This window comes from Rana temporaria, chromosome 12, assembly GCF_905171775.1.
Source record: "Rana temporaria chromosome 12, aRanTem1.1, whole genome shotgun sequence".
NCBI classification, from domain to species: domain Eukaryota; kingdom Metazoa; phylum Chordata; class Amphibia; order Anura; family Ranidae; genus Rana; species Rana temporaria.
In genome coordinates this window covers 112,308,031-112,324,855 of record NC_053500.1, presented here as the reverse complement: position 1 = coordinate 112,324,855, position 16,825 = coordinate 112,308,031, and the positions used below count along the sequence as shown (strand labels likewise).

The 16,825-nt window shown below is 44.1% G+C and overlaps 1 protein-coding gene across 4 annotated transcripts in view; it reads right to left on the bottom strand.

Moving 5' to 3' along the window:
* NCOA5 (nuclear receptor coactivator 5) overlaps positions 1-15,337 on the bottom strand; it is a 43,178-nt gene extending 27,841 nt beyond the window's left edge. For 2 of the 4 annotated variants that reach the window (XM_040330196.1, XM_040330197.1), the window contains exon 1: positions 15,164-15,337. The gene's annotated coding sequence lies outside the window, so the exon portion shown is untranslated. The remainder of the gene's footprint in view (positions 1-15,163) is intronic. The other 2 variants (XM_040330198.1, XM_040330199.1) reach the window with 2 other exon arrangements.
* Positions 15,338-16,825: the final 1,488 nt, after the last annotated feature.

Genomic DNA, 16,825 nt, shown 5'->3' with positions numbered 1-16,825 from the left:
TAAACAACAAAGCTATTGAAGCCCAATAAAGTGTAAGACGTATTTTAGCTGCTTTATTTGCCACACATGTCAATTTGGTTAAGACCTAGGTCTTCTAAACGGTTCTCCATTTCAAGGGGACCTCCAAAAATACCAAGAATCTCAAGAAGTTAGATAAATACTTCATTGTAATTTGCGTTGCAATGGCAATAAACAGTGCTTAAACCATATATAACAGCAGGATGTTTTTTGATAAGGGTGCAGGTCATGCAACCGCATTGTGTGAACTTGGACCAAGGCCCCAATTCAAGCTTGCGATTGGGGCCAGAAATTAGCTGTGGGTGACAGCTCCTGTACCTAAATCTCAAACGCTTGCATTTAATCACAAATACAGTGGATTACCTACGAATGGTTGGCCCTGGATGCAGAATAGAGGTCGACTGATAAAAATCGGACAATATTTGGCCTTTAAGAAAAATTGGCATCGGACAATTTTTGTGCAAATTTGGCCAATTACTGACTGCACTACTCCCTTCCCCACACTCCACTGGCAGTTTCAAACACTGAGCAGCTCAGTGTTTGTAACTGAATGCAGAGAGAGGAGCTGTCAAAATTCAGCAGTGATGTCAGGGGTGGGCGGGACCCAGCAGCTATCAAACACCAGGCAATTGGATGGTATCTGGGTGGGCCGCTATGTGTATGGGGCCCCACCCCCTTTCTTAAGCAGCCCAATCATTGGCTGCTGTTTGATAGCTGCAGGGCCCTGCCCCCCCCCGGTCCCGCCCACCCGACATCACCGCCGCTTCCTTTATGCATTCAGTTACATATAGTATAACCGACACTGACAAAATCAATTCAGTGTGAAACCTGCCAGTGTCGCCAACCAGTGCCACCTTAAAAAAATTGATAATCGGCATCATATATCGGCTAACAATACATGGGGGGTACACAATTGTCTCAACATGTGTGTGAATAAAATAGAGGATAGATAGATAGATAGATATAGATATCAGACCTTGGGTATGTATATTTGTAATGGTATGTAAACAAAAGTAACAGTAGTAGATTGGTAGAATACAGATATTAAACAAAAACTGACATCATATGGGAGCTCCACGCGTTTTGTGGTTACATACCACTCGTCAGGAGCAGATACACAGTAAGGGGGTATCTAGAATGAAGTAGAAATGTCAAAAATGATAAGATGGTACAACTGTAGGATGATATCAATGGTAGCAGGCAATTATAGAAGACATTCTATAGTTGCCTGCTACCATCCTATAGTTGTAACCATACAATACAGATAGGTGAGAATATTCTGGGACCTTCCATGTCCCCCTCTCTTCTGTGCTTTTACCTCTCCCTATGTACCTTCTTATTTTGGCATTTCTACTTCATTCTAGATACCCCCTTACTGTGTATCTGCTCCTGACGAGTGGTATGTAACCACGAAACGAATAGAGCTCCCATGTGATTATATGTCACAGTTTTTGTTTAATATCTGTATTCTACCATTTTATTTTAATGAACCAATCTACCACTGTTACTTTGCTTACATGATACCATTACAAATCTCTGTCTACATACCCAAGGTTTGCTACTATGTATATACGTTGAGACAATTGTGTACCCCTATGTATCGTTTAGACTTTTTTTTTACTACGACCCATTATAAAATGCTACTATTTTACATATGTATATATGCCTTTTTTGTATTAATAAAATAATTTATATATATATTGATTGGCTCTTTTAATTAGCAGTATGCTTCATTCAAAGTCCCACCCTTTAGCTCTTTTTGTTTATAAAGAAGGTGCATACAAAAAGGTCCCCTGCTGTAGAACCACAGACAAGGACTAACCTTGGGGGCAGTATGGGACCTGGAGGCTGCCGCTGGTTCAATGCAAGCGGGTGCTCCATCCTCAGACCTGTCCTCAAGCTCCATAAAAGGTGAGTGGAGATCGGCCGGAGAGATAGGCTGCTGTCGTCCTGCTAAAATGCGCCTGTCCGGTGTTTCAGCAGACTGTACCCCCAGGAAGCATGTTCTCAGTGGATCACGCTGTGTTCCTTATAAACACGGTGCCCAGAAGTGTGTTACGTGACTTTCGGTTCCGGCTTCATCTTGCCGCGTCACCGGAAGTCCTCCGACGCCATCTTGGTAAACCTCGGCGAAGCACGAGGAAGAAAAGGTTCCACACAGGCAGAGCTGGGGAAAAACTGAAGGGAGGTTGCCACCACTTTCACCACCAGGTAAGCAAGTACCCCCTAATGGAGAACCCTTCTAGACAGAAAGTACATGGACTAAACACCCAGGAATTGGCCACAACCAGTACTGGATGATGCTAGAGAAGGGGGGGGGGGGGATCCACCAGACACAGTTACCAGACCCAAGAAAAACTAAAAACGTGTCGGTGCTCCTGGAGGGTCTGGAAACACAAAACAACTGAGAGTCAGAGGAAAGGGAGGGGCCTTTTAAATTGTAGCCAATTTGTGTTTCCTGTAGAGGGCGGAGCCAATCATCTCTTAAAGTGGTGGTTCTGCGGGAATACGATTTTTTTTTTTAAATATTATTCTTCTGCTGTTGATATAACTAATGTTGTACTCACCAGTCCTGTATATACAGCCGCGATCATTCCGATTTCCCGAAAAAGGATACTTTATAAAACCGATCGATGGACGTTTCCATCTTGTTTGTGGGCACTCCTGAAGCCCACCACTGTTTATTTCCGGGATGCGGTGAATGCTGGGGCTCTATCCCGCGCGTGTGCAGTGTGCTGTCTGCCCCTGTGTCAGTGCCCGCAACCCCCCTCCTCCCTCCTGCTGCTCTCATATTAAACTATGAGAGATTGCTCCCCAGTGTGCAGTGGAGATTTCGTTGCCGCCCGCTTGCCGAGTCACATGACCGGCGAGATATCGCGGGATTAAAGCAACAGCGCGTCTCCTCTGCATTGGAGATGTCGGGGGGGGGGTTGAATCAAGATCACAAGTTTTTAACGATTTGTGCAGCTCTACCACTACACTACCTGCCTGGAGTTTGCATGTTCTCCCTGTGCCTGCGTAGGTTTCCTCCGGGTACCCCGGTTTCCTCCCACACTTCAAAGACATGCTGGAAGGTTAATTGGATCCTGTCTAAATTGATGTTAGCATGCATGAATGTGAGTTAGGGAACTTAGATTGTAAGCTCCTTGAGGGTAGCGACTGATGTAAATGCACAATATAAAATTAAAAGTGTAAATTGACTGCACTATACAAGTACCTGAAATAAATAAAATACCAATAATCCTAATGGCACCCCCACGCACTGGAAACCACACTGCAATATGCAGTTTTCCTGCAGCCATGTATTCTGAAAAGGTGCAGGGAACTTTTCCCTGTGTTCTCAGTGGGTACAGCAGCCCATTCAAGCTGCAGGGAAACCGTGTAGATGTGAACCAGGGCTGAAAAGAAGCTTTCAGTGGTTCAGTACAATTACTACATTTCTATTTGCAGAGATAACTTAGCCTTGTAGGGAGTGTATTTTGTTTTCAGGACAATTAATTCAATGAGAAAGAGCATAACTAACCAGCAAAAGGAAAAAGAGCCTGTGTATGCAATTAGCAAATACTGAAAAATGTACACTTGATGTTCATAAATTACTAAACACTGTAAAAAAAAAAAAAAAAAACACCCAACGATGTAACGTGTAAATATGCAAAATGACAAGACTTATGCTTGACCAGAGGACAGACTAAAAAAACTTCAATACATGTAAAACAAAGACATTTAAAAAGGTACTTTATATAAAAGTTACAAATTTAACTTTCACTCGCACCGACAATGGGCAGGACCTGGCCATATATCATTGGTCGGGACCTGGTGATCGGCATGTAAGGGAGGCAGAGACTGCAGCTGGGTGGGTACACGCCACCCCCTACCCAGAATTGCAGAACGGCCTGGTGCCAACAGTGAATGGCTGACAGAAGCCCAAGTGCCAGAATGCAATTTCTAGACACCATGACGATCTGTCATCTGGAATTTGTGGAGCCCTTTTATAAAAAAGGTATTAAAAATATATTAAAAAAAAAAAGTTTTGTTTTTTTGTGCTGCGAACCACCTTTGTATGGTTTTGAACACTGCCCAGCCCATATGCAACTTGTATTATATTCTAGTCTCAAAACAGATAAGAGCAGCCGACATCCTTGCTAGGAAAAAAAAAAAAATTATATTATATATATATATATATATATATATATATATATATATATATATATATATATATATATATATATATATATATATATATATATATATATATATATATATATATATATATATATATATATATATATATATATATATATATATATATATATATATAAAATATAATTTTTTTTTTTTTTTCTTTACAATATGTAAACAATTTGTTTGCAAAAACATTTAGCATATGACAAAGGATTCCCAGAGAAAAATGGGTCGCCCCAGTAATTATCTCCTCTTGGTAAGACGGGCCTTTCAATGACACCTAGAAATATCACAGGAATAAAAGCAATCATTTCCAAGATTAAATTTCACCTGCAGCAATTGATCTCTGTTATAAAACACCTTTTTTTCCCCCCAGATAAAGATGTGGAAAGAAGCCTAAAGCTACAACTGCTGGCCAATAAAAAAAAAAAAACAGACATGAACATGCAATATTTCAGATTTAACTTATTTTTTTGATAATAGAGTATGGGCTGGTGCTCGTTCCGTATGAGTGATTCCTTATTTTGTAGCACACGGTATGGTTTACCTTCTGCCCCCCCCCCCCGTAATTTTATTTCTAGTGACTTCAAGTGAGCTCCCTTGCTTTGCAGCGAAACACGTGTCTGCATGTTTACACAATGCACTGCAAACCATCTGAAGGCAGTCCTGCAGTGTAGACATGGCATATACTGTATTTTTATGTGCCCGAGCAGTGAGCTGTGATGATCAGGTACTAAAAAATTTAGGTCACAGAACTTGGTGTGCAGATCAAAAATATCTCAATCCAATAAACCACGCGCCTCCCCCACCATCTTAAATAGAGCCGGGAAGAGCTTAAAGCACCAATAAATTTTCCTTAAAAATTTTTTCTGTAGACTCAACAGGAAGTGAGATGCCATTTCGTCAATGTGAGGGAAATGTTCTCTTAGTTGTCCCAGGAACAAGTGTCCCCATTGGAGGATTTCCCCTCCATTCTTGTTCTGGTGCCAACTCTAGAGTTTGCCTTCTTCATTTTACCCTTGGTGATCAGGACAATTAGAGAAAGTGCAAATCTTCCCATCAAAAAGGCAGACCAATAAAAACCTGACCCGAGGTTGTAACCCAACACCAAATATAAGAAGAAATATTTTGCCCTTAATTATTCTTTAGGTAAAACCAAAATCCTAAATGGAAGGCATTTAGTATCTTAATAGCTTTTTATGGAAAAAATATACCTTCTTCATCTTTTGTTGCATCACAGTGCTGTTGGATCTTCTGCAGCCACATCCTGTCTAGATTCATGCATTGATGGCTTCATTTCCCCCCCATTACAGGATCACTAAGCATTATTTTATCTTAAGCAGTATTAAACCCAAAAATCGAATATGATGTAGCTTACCAACCATTAGTTTTCCTTTCTAAGGTTAAAAATTTGAACTGCATGTGAATCGCACGAGAACTACACTACATTCCTGTGCAAGTCAAGTAGGTTTTGAATGGACTCAAGTCGCACCAAAGTAGTGCATGCACTTTGAGCTGCACCGCAACAGGATTACAATTGCTATGTACCATGCGATCCGGTGCAGGTAAACACTCGTCACCCAAGAAGCTCCAAACGTTCCCCATTGGACGGGTGTCTATGAATTTGTGTTCCGGCCGGCACATTAGATTCAAGGCGATCTTTTAACTGCATTTCTGCAAGTGCATTACCATTTTAAAATAAAACTTTTTTACTCATTTAATACCCTATGTGGAGCTATCATTGTTTTTACATGGTGGGCATTGTTGCCGGTGGAATCACTTGTGAATGAGACCCAATTCGATCATATACGTCTGAACCACGTGACTAGGAGTGACTACTCTTTGCATGCTGTTTATGATCCCCTATAATAAGGGATCGTGGAGATCTAGTAAGGAGCCAATCCATAGCCTGGTGGAGGATATATCACCGTTTTCTTTGGACACGTTTTCTACTTAGATGCAATTCAGCACAAAGCACGGGTGTTTGAGAATACACTTGCCAAAGCTTATGGACTTTACAGTCAGTTTACAATTTCCTAATATAATCTTATTTTTTATTTCCATTTTTAGCTTTGGTTTATATATGTTTTTTGATTGAAATGTATATAATTTATTCTTTTGTTGGTATTTCTTATATCACCGTTAATTAACACTGAGGGGGTTCTGAGATTGCCACATAGCGCCTCCAGTGGCTATCAAACTCCAATCATTTTGGTATAGCAATGAGCCATATATATCATTACTCACAGTTTTGCGCTTTCAAAAAGTTTTTTTGTTTAGAGTCAACGCGATTTATATATTTCTCACATTTTTTCACTTGTATTTATTGTTTACATGCTAATTGCAGCTCTCGGAGTGAATAGACTGTCATTTGGTTGTAGGTCCCTTTTCCTCTTTTTTTCTGTTTTTGGTGTTTTAGCGCAGTTTCTTTCCATTTTTCCAGGTAAACACACTACACTTGCAACCTGCGGTTGGGCCATCATTAACTTTGTATTGACACCCGCAGCAGATTGCAAGAACTTTATAATCAGTTACAGCAAATAGTTTTTTTCCTTTTGGGATAATGGTTTTACATATTACTGTAAGCATCCATGCCAGTGTTAATGGGTTTGTCTCATCTCTGTAACCAATACTTTCTGCAGGACAGATTGATTTTTTTGAAAAATAGACTTACTGCCTGGATCACCACATGAAAATAGATGCAACATTGTTGCACATAATTTATTTATTCTAAAAAAGGTAACAACTAGTAAATGTTACTACAGTGGAACTTCAATTTGCGAGTAACGTGGTTTACAAAAATTTCGCAATAAGAGCACATTTAAAAAAATAAATAAATCCTGACCCGCTTTGTGAGCGTTGTCTGGCAAGACCAGCAGGATTCAGGCCTGTGTGCAGAACCCCATTTGGCCAGAGGTGCGAGGGGCCTGGAGACAATATGTTCCCAAGTATTTCCGGCGCCCCCGCACCTCTGACCAAATGCGGTACAGAATAAACAAGCAGTAGCTGTGGAACGGATTATCTGAGTTTCCATTATTTCCCAAGTCGAAACTCGCTTTGATATACGAGTGCTTTGGATTACAAGCATTCTTCTAGAAGGAATTATGCTCGTAATCCAAGGTATTACAGTATATTGAATCCAAAACAAATAGTGAGTCCAAAAGAAAAGAAATCCAAAATTAATAAAAGGATTAACAGTTCCTTGTGTTCTTGATCTTCCACCTCTGTGCTGAATAATAATGCTAAAACGTGATTCTCCACCAGTAAAAAGAGGCAGGTCACCTTATACTTAGACCAGTGTTACCAGTGGGTCTAACTAGGCAGTCCCCCAATCAGGGTAAGCCTGGGATCACACTGGGCCGCGGGAATTAAGCTGTGCGAGTTGAGCTGAACTCGCACGATTTCACTCACGCATTGGTGGTCCCGATTTTGACCACGATTTCAGAGACATCTGTGCAGGTTTCTTGACTGTGCCATTGCCGGCAAATGCCGCCAATTTAACATGTCAAAAACGTACCAATGTGAACCAGGGCTAAACTAAGGTTCGTGCTCTTCTCCGTTCCAGGTCTCCAATACCTCTTATCAGTGGTGCACGTTCCCAATCAGCGGCATATGCAAGCAAAATAAGATATCTAGTGCTGCCTGAACCTGCAAAGCCAGCCCGAGTGAGGACAGCACGTGATCGCGTGTAAGTCCACCCCAACACTAAAATCATCTGCAGACATCCATGATCCAATGCCGATTTCTCCTTTACAGGTCTAAATAGGTTAGTGTTAGATCATGGATGTCTGTAGATGCAGGGATTTTAGTGTTTAGGGCAGACTTCTACTTTAAGGCCTCAAGTACACTGGATGTTTTTACAGCTGCTGTTCTTGGCTTCAAGCATTTTTTCTTCTGCAGCTAGCAAACTGCCCAGCATGTTATCCTATGTGTCCATGCATACATAGGCTGTTATCAGCGTTTTCTGTCTGGAAAAAAATGTATTTATTTTTTAAAACAGAACTAGTGGGTTTTAAGAGGAGTTTCAGTTGTAAGGGCCAGTTCACACCAGACGCAGTTCCGTTTAGTTCTGTGTGCTTTTTTTTCTGCACAGCGTTTTCCATGTATTCCAATGGCTCTAGTTCTGCACTGATAACTGACTGCATGGCATGAACTAGAGCCATTGGAATACATGGAAAACACTGTGCATGCATTTTTAGTGCAGAAAAAAAAAAAAAAAAAAGCACACAAAAGTGCGTCTGGTGTGAACTGGCCATTAGAACACTGACAAAAGCTTAAAAATGCTGAAAAACTTGGCTATTTTGAGTATTTGAGCCATATGCTTTTGTGGGAGTATTTTTTTTTTTTTTAGCAAAACTAAACGCTACTCAAACTCATACAGTCAACATTACTAGCACCCAGTGCGCGTGAGGCCTAAAATTCAGCAGTATTTGTAGCTGCCGACTTTTAATTATTTGTTTTAAGGTTGAAGAACCGCTTTCTAAGCATGCAGTCCGTTTGCAGGAAATTTCCCTGCAGCTGCGGTTTTTAAGTGGGAGTAAACTCCCTTGGTTGATTTTCACCCACAAGCCAATAAGGCTTACCTATTAGGTACACCAAGGGGGTGATTTACTAAAGGAAAATCCACTTAACACTATAAGTGCAAAGTGCAGTCGCTGCAGATCCGAGGGGTACATGCAAGGAAAAAAAAAAAAACAGCATTTTAGCTTCCACATGATTGGATGATAAAATCAGCAGCTTCCCTCATTTCAGATCTATCCCTCAGATTTACAGTGACTGCACTTCCAGTGCACTTTGCCTTTTGTAAATAAACCCCATAGTATCATCTAAACGTGCATTGTTTAGGAGACATTTACATGCATACCCGTGCCGTTCCTTCATAGTCCTGTGCTGCGAATGACTCTCCCTCACGCATGCACCAGGTGAAGTTTAAAGCACGGTCAGCGTGCTGCTAGAGGGCTTAGTATTAAAGGATAAGTCCACCCCAATGCTTAAAAAAGCTACATCTACAGACATCCACAATATAAGCCTAACCTAGCTAGCCCTGTAAAGAAGAAATCTGTATACATACCTTTTTTGGAGCCGATGCGGTTTCCAGTGGTGGAAGCTCTGCAGAGCACACAGCTGACAACGGCTGTGAAATTAATGGAGAGCGGCGTCACCCATAGAGTTACTATGGGGCTTCCGTTGCTGGCTGTGTCCTCTGCACCAGTCTCAACAGCAAAGCCGCAGCTGACAGCTCAGCGTGGGATCAGGTCAGAACGGCTTAAAGGCGTTGTAAAGGTAAAAAAAATAATAATAATTAAATTCCCCAAATAGCTTCCTTTACCTTAGTGCAGTCCTCTTTCACTTACCTCATCCTTCCATTTTGCTTTTAAATGTCTTTATTTATTCTTAGAAATCCTCACTTCCTGTTCTTCTGTCTGTAACTCCACACAGTAATGCGAGGCTTTCTCCCTGGTGTGGAGAAAACCTCTTGGGGGGGGGGGGGCGAGCAGGAGTGTCACGGCACTATTTACTTTGCAGATAGAGAAAGGAGCTGTGTGTTAGTGGGCGTCCTGACTCTCAGTCCAAGGGAGGGGGCGAGCACGACACTCCACACCAGGGAGAAAGTGTTGCATTACTGTGTGGAGTTACAGACAGTAACAGGAACTGAGGATTTCTCAGAAGAAATAAGGACATTTAAAAGCAAAATGGAAGGATGAGGTAAGTGAAGAAGGACTGCACTAAGGTAAAGGACGTTATTTAGGGAAAAAAATGGTTTACCTTTACAACCCCTTTCAAAAATAGTTTGTATACAGATTTTTCTTTACAGGGCTAGATAGGTTAGTGTTAGATGATGGATGTCTGTAGATGTAAAGATTATAGTGTTGGGGTGCACTTATCCTTTAGGCTGGGCTCACACCAGACATTGCATGTGATTCGCACCGCATTGCTGTGCAGATCACAGGCGATGTGGATTCGGACAGTTTGTATGGCTGAATTTGCATCACATTTGGACCAAAATAGTACAGGACTTTTTTTGGTCCGCACTGGAATCGGATGGCATTGGGTGTTCACACCCATGCCATCCGATTTCTGTACCATTTTGCACTTCGTACTACGATCTGATCTGATAGTGTCAATAACTTTCTATTGACGTCTGCAGCATAGAGCAGTGTGAACTGCTTGCGATTGACATGCAATGCGGGAACCATTGCATGTGTGTGAACCCAGTTAAGAGAAGTAAAGGATTCCCCACCGCCAATCATACTTACCTAGGTGGATGCAGCACTGAGAACCGAGCGATTGAACATCGCTGATCACTCTGTTTTCAGAGCTCCGTGTGTCTCCCTCGCCGCTCATTGGAGCGCTGAGCTGTGAAGGGGGCAGAGCTCACCGAAAGTCTGGCGGATCGAGACACTGGGGTCGGAATGACACGATGCCTGGACTGATATTGGTGACATCAGCAGAGAGCGGACTTCAGCTCAGTCCCTGCTGAAAATGGGTCACAGGAAGGCAAAATGATTTGCACTCCTGTGATCCATAGAAGTACAGCCAAACGTTTGTGCGACACAGCAGCCCGTTCCCTTGAATGGGCATCTGAAACTGCAGGAAAAAGGTCTCTGCACATTTTGAAAGCAGCAGTAAACCGCCAGCTTTTATTTATTTCCCTGCAAGGCACTGTTGTAATGTGCTAGCACGCAACTTACCTTAAAGTGGACTGCCCAAGCAAAATCTAAAATCCCTGCATCTATAGACACCAGGGATCTAACACTTCCCTCTCTATCTCTGTAAAGAAAAACATTTGTATACATACCTTTCTGGAAGCCGTGCTGATGCGCTCCTCCTGGATCTCACGCTGAGCTGTCACAGCTTCTCTGTGTAGATGAGTGCAGAGGAGACGAAGGACAACGTAAGCCCAATAGTAGGCCTATGGGTGACGTAATTTCACAGCCGTTGTCATCTGTGTCCTCTGCAGAGCTTCTGGCACTGGAGATTGGCTTAAAAAAAAGGTAGAACCATTTTCTTTAACGGGATAGAGAGGTAAGTGTTGGATCCCTGGTGTCTATAGATGCAGGAATTTTAGATTTTGTATGGACTTTCACTTTAAACCCACTTTGACAACTTGCACCTACAGGTAAGCCTAGATTAAGGCTTACCTGTAAGTGCAAGAAATATCTCCTACACGGTTAAGGAGATATTTGCAGAAAACACTGCACCGATGTCTACGGCGCAGGCACACTGAGCACCCCGGTTTTATGAATGGGATCATGCAGGGGATCATGCTAGTGCCGCATGCATGCACGGGAGTGACGTCATCGCCGTTCCAGCCAGTCACAACGCCAGAGCGGGCGATACCCGAAGGGACATGGCGGCGGAAAGGAAAGAGGAGCACTTCGGGGGCTGCAGGTACAGAAGCCTATTCAAGGGAACGGGCTGCTGTGTCGCACAAACGTTTGGCTGTACGTCTAAGGATCACAGGAGTGCAATTCATTTTGCTTTCCTGTGACCCGTTTTCAGCAGGGAGAGAGCCGAAGTCCGATGTGTCTTCTGATGTCACCAATTTCATTCCAGGCATTCTGACCCAGAGTCTGGATCCGCTCTGCCCCCTGTACAGCTCAGCGATCCAATGAGCTGTTACTCACAGAGCTCTGAAAACCAAGTGAACGGCGATGCTCGATCACTTGGTTCCCGGTGCTGCATCCACCTAGGTAAGTATGACTGTGGAGGAAAAAAAAAATTCTATACTTCTCTTTTTAAAGCAGAGTTCCACCCAAAAGTGGAACTTCTGCCTACTCTTCACCCCCTTACGTGCCATATTTGCCAAGTAATTTTTTGGGGGAGGGAGACTAGTTTTGAGTGGGACTTCCTGTCCCACTTCTCCTAGTAGGCCCCTCACTCGGAAATCTTCCGGGACACGTCATACGTCCCAAAAGATTGCCTGTCCACTGGGAGAGCTCAGCGTGACTCGCGCCAGCCGTGAAGCTGCCGGGGGATCTGTGCGGCCGCATCGCTGGACCGTGGAACAGGAAGTGTCCATTTATTAACCACTTGCCGTCGCTGCACCGCCGAAATACGTCCACAAGGTGGCTCTCCTAGGCGAGACCACGTAAATGGACGTCCTGCCTATTAGCCGCCACTAGGGGCGCACGCGCGCCGCCCGCTCGCCCCCGACTCCCGTGCGTGTGCCCGGCGGGCGCGATCGCCGCCGGGCACACGCGATCGCTCGGTACAGAGCGGGGAACGGGAGCTGTGTGTGTAAACACACAGCTCTCGTTCCTGTCAGCAGGGGAAATGCTGATTTTCTGTTCATACAATGTATGAACAGAAAATCAGTGTTTCCCCTAGTGAAGCCACCCCCCCCCCCCCCCACAGTAAGAACACACCCAGGCATACTTAACCCCTTCCCCGCCCCCTAGTGTTAACCCCTTCACTGCCAGTGGCATTTTTATAGTAATCTAATGCATTTTTATAGCACTGATCGCTATAAAAATGCCAATGGTCCCAAAAATGTGTCAAAAATGTCCGAAGTGTCCGCCATAATGTCGCAATACCGAAAAAAAAATCGCTGATCGCCGCCATTACTAGTAAAAAAAATATTAATAAAAATGCCATAAAAATACCCCCTATTTTGTAAACGCTATAACTTTTGCGCAAACCAATCAATAAACGCTTATTGCGATTTTTTTTTACGAAAAATATGTAGAAGAATACGTATCGGCCTAAACTGAGGAAAAAAAATGTTTTTCTATATATTTTTGGGGGATATTTATTACAGCAAAAAGTAAAAAATATTAATTTTTTTCAAAATTGTCGTTCTATTTTTGTTTATAGCGCAAAAAATAAAAAACGCAGAGGTGATCAAATACCACCAAAAGAAAGCTCTATTTGTGGGAAAAAAAGGACGCCAATTTTGTTTGGGAGCCACGTCGCACGACCGCGCAATTGTCTGTTAAAGCGACGCAGTCCCGAATCGCAAAAAGTACTCTGGTCTTTGGGCAGCAATATGGTCCGGGGGGTAAGTGGTTAAAAGTCAGCAGCTACACTTTTTGTAGCTGCCGACTTTTAACAAAACAAAAAAAAAGCTTGGAACTCCACTTTAAAAAGGGGTTGTAAAAGTTTGTCTTTTATTTAATAAATAGGTTCCTTTAAGCTAGTGCATTGTTGGTTCACTTACCTTTTCCTTCCATTACCCTTCTAAATGTTTTTTTCCCCCCTTTGTCCAAATTTCTCACTTCCTGTTTCTCCTCAGTAAGCTTGTCCCCATCATCCGAGCCGTTCTGTCTGAGGGTTAGTCAGCCAGAACAGCTTACTGAGGAGTAAGGATGAGCTCTGGCGTGTTCGCATAGAACAAGCGCAGAGCCCGCCAGGAAGTGTGCACGGCGCTGCGCTAATCACAGCCAGGGAGACATTTCACGATCCCTGCAGCCGAGCATCGGGACAATGTCTCCCTGGCTGCGATTAGCGCAGCGCCATGCACACTTCCTGACGGGCTCTGCACGTGTTCTATGCGAACACCCCGGAGCTCATCCTTACTGAGGAGGAACAGGAAGTGAGAAATTCAGACAAAGAAAAAAAAAACATTTAGAAGGGAAATTGAAGGAAGGGGTAAGTGAACCAAAATGCACAAAAAAAAACAAAGCTTTGCAACCCCTTTAAGGCTGGGCTCACACATATGCGATACAGGTTCCTGCATCGCAAGTAGGGTGACCACATTTCCAAGCTACCATTCAGGGACACTCTCCCCTCCCAAAAATCAGCTTGTGCTGTAATGAATCACAGCACAGCGATTGGACACAAGAGGCAGTGTTTACGATTTCTCCAATCACAAGCACGGGGTGGGAATGCGCTCCTTAATTCATTCCCGGCCAGGACAAGTACTGTCAGTGAGTTAAGTGGTGATGTGGCGGCCTTTTTAGGGGGCATCAGATTTGCCCGGGGGGGGGGGTAACTGTGTCAGTTTCATTCCGGGACACTGTATTGTCCTGGAATAATTGTGCCCGGGACAGACCTGCAAAATGCGGGACTGTCCCGGGCAATCCGGGACACATGGTCACCCTAATCGCAAGTCACTCGCAGGCAGTTCGCACAGCTCTCTGCGGGTGTCAATAGAAAGTTATTCCCACCCCCAGATCAGATCGCAGTGCCAAATGGCACGGGAATCGGATCACATAAAAGCCAACGGTTTACCGCTTAAAAAAAAAACGTGCAGAGACCTTTTGCCTGCAGGTACAAAAGTCCATTCAGGGTGAACGGGCTGCTGTGCCAAACCAAACACAGAAGTGTGTGAACCGCGCCTATGGACCTAGTCTGGGGGGGATCAGTTCAATAATACCACATGAAAAGGCGCATTTCCTGCATGCATTGCTGCATCTGCGGCCACCAAATCACACGGTACCACAGCACCATGCAGTTTGGTGTGGCGTGATTCACCAAAAAGTAATACCCACACTACATTTTTTTTTTTTGTACATTCTGCAGCCCATTTAAATGAATAGGTTAGCTTAAAGTGTGTTGGGGGAGCCATTCCACATACAGGCTGCAGCACCACACATCACACTAGAGCCACATGGTCGTGTGAAGCTGCAAACAAAGCATACATCTACATACAAAGTCTATGGCCTCCCATAGTCCCCCCAGCTAGTGTATACAGATATTACATATACATCCCTGAATACAACTAGAAGTAGGCCCACGAGGTGACCACTTCTTTCATGTCTGCTAATTAACAACAATGACCGACGGACTTCACATCCCTAATAGCAGTATTTGGTGGACTAGGCCTTTAAAGACACAAAAGAGGGAGACCCACAATGCTGCGTGAGGGAAGCTGGGAGGTCTCCAGCCGGACACATTACACGGCCCACACTGGAGGGAAATGTGGCGGGCTCTCCTCAGGCGCGGCCTGCAGCGCACACCAATGTACGCGGTGCACAGAGGAAGGCCCAGGCCGCTCCTGTGAGAAAGACGCTGCACTCACCGGAGTCTTTCGCGGGTTTCCTTTATCTCCTTCACGGGTTCCTCACACACCTGCCGTTCACAATTCGCACACTCACGCACTCCCTTTACCGCTCTATAGACGCCGCTTCACTTTACGACTAACACCAGACCCGCCTTCTCCGCTTCTCAATACTCAGCTGCTCATTGGACGGCGTGCGACAACGTGACCCAGCGTATAGGCCACGCCTCCCGCTCGCCATCTTGTTTGCGGACATCGTCGCCTTCATCTAATGGCTGCTGGTGGTGACGTCAATAGCAATACAAATTATCACAGAAAATTCGTCTTTATCCATCCAAAATGGATGCTGAAGGAGTTGCTAAAGTACATATTAATTAGTAAAATCTCTAAGCACGAAAGCACACTGAAGATGGAGTGTCTGTCGAAATACAGTCCTTTGCCCTCTAAATAAAAATTGCTTAACCACTTGTCCTCCAGAAGGTTTACCTCTCTTCATGACCAGGAAATTGTTTGCGATACAGCGCTGCGTTACTTTAACTGACAACTGCGCGGTCCTGCGACACTGTACCCAAATAAAATTGATGTCCCTTTTTTCCTACAAATAAAACTTTCTTGTGGTGGTATTTAATCACCTCTGTGCTTTTTATTTTTTGCGCTATAAGATCCCTTTCACACTGAGCCGCTCATAGCGTCGGCGGTAAAACTCTGCTATTTTTACCATCGATGCTATGGGTGGATTTGCGGCGCATTTTGGCCGCTAGCGAAGGCGGTTTTACCCCCGGCTAGCAGCCGAGAAAGGGTTAAAACCGCCCGCAATGCGCTGCAGCAGCACATTGCCAGCGGTATAGCCGCGCTGTCCCATTGATTTGAATTGGCAGCAGTGGTGAAACAGCTTCCTTAACTCTTGACATTAGAGTTATGTTTTGTCTATTAGGAAGGGACTAGGCAGACATGTTAGATATTTAAAAAACATGTAACTATAGCAAAGCTGCACTCAGCAGCTCAGTTTTTTTCTGTCTAGTGTAGGAGAAGGACCTGGCTCCCTAGGGTAGGGTGACCAGACATCCCCAGTTTCAGGGGACAGTCCCCTGATTGAGGACACGGTCCCCGGACCAAGTCTGTCCCTGGTTTTGTCCCTAGATTGGATTTAATAGGGGGCAGGGGAAATTTCAAAGACAATGGGCTAGATTCAGCAATGGTTTACGCCGGCGTATCCATAGATACGCCGCGTAAATTCAAAGCTGCGCCGGCGTATCTTCTTTCTGTATTCAGAAAGCAAGATACGCCGACATTAGACTAAGATCCGACTGGCGTAATTCTCTTACGCCGTCGTATCTTAGGGTACATTGTCACGTATGGACATCGTTCCCGCTCAGATTTTTGAGTTTTTAACGTCGTTTGCGTAAGTCGTTCGCGAATAGGGCTGGACGTAATTTATGTTCACGTCGAAACCAATACGTCGTTGCGGCGTACTCGGGAGCAATGCACACTGGGATATGTACACGGACGGCGCATGTGCCGTTCGTAAAAAACGTCAATCACGTCAGGTCATCACACATTAACATAAAACATGCCCCCCCTTCCACATTTGAATTACGCGGGCTTACGCCGGCCCCATTTGCGCTATGCCGCCGCAAGTGCTTTGTGAATAATGCACTTGCTCCTGTAAGTTGCGGTGGCGTA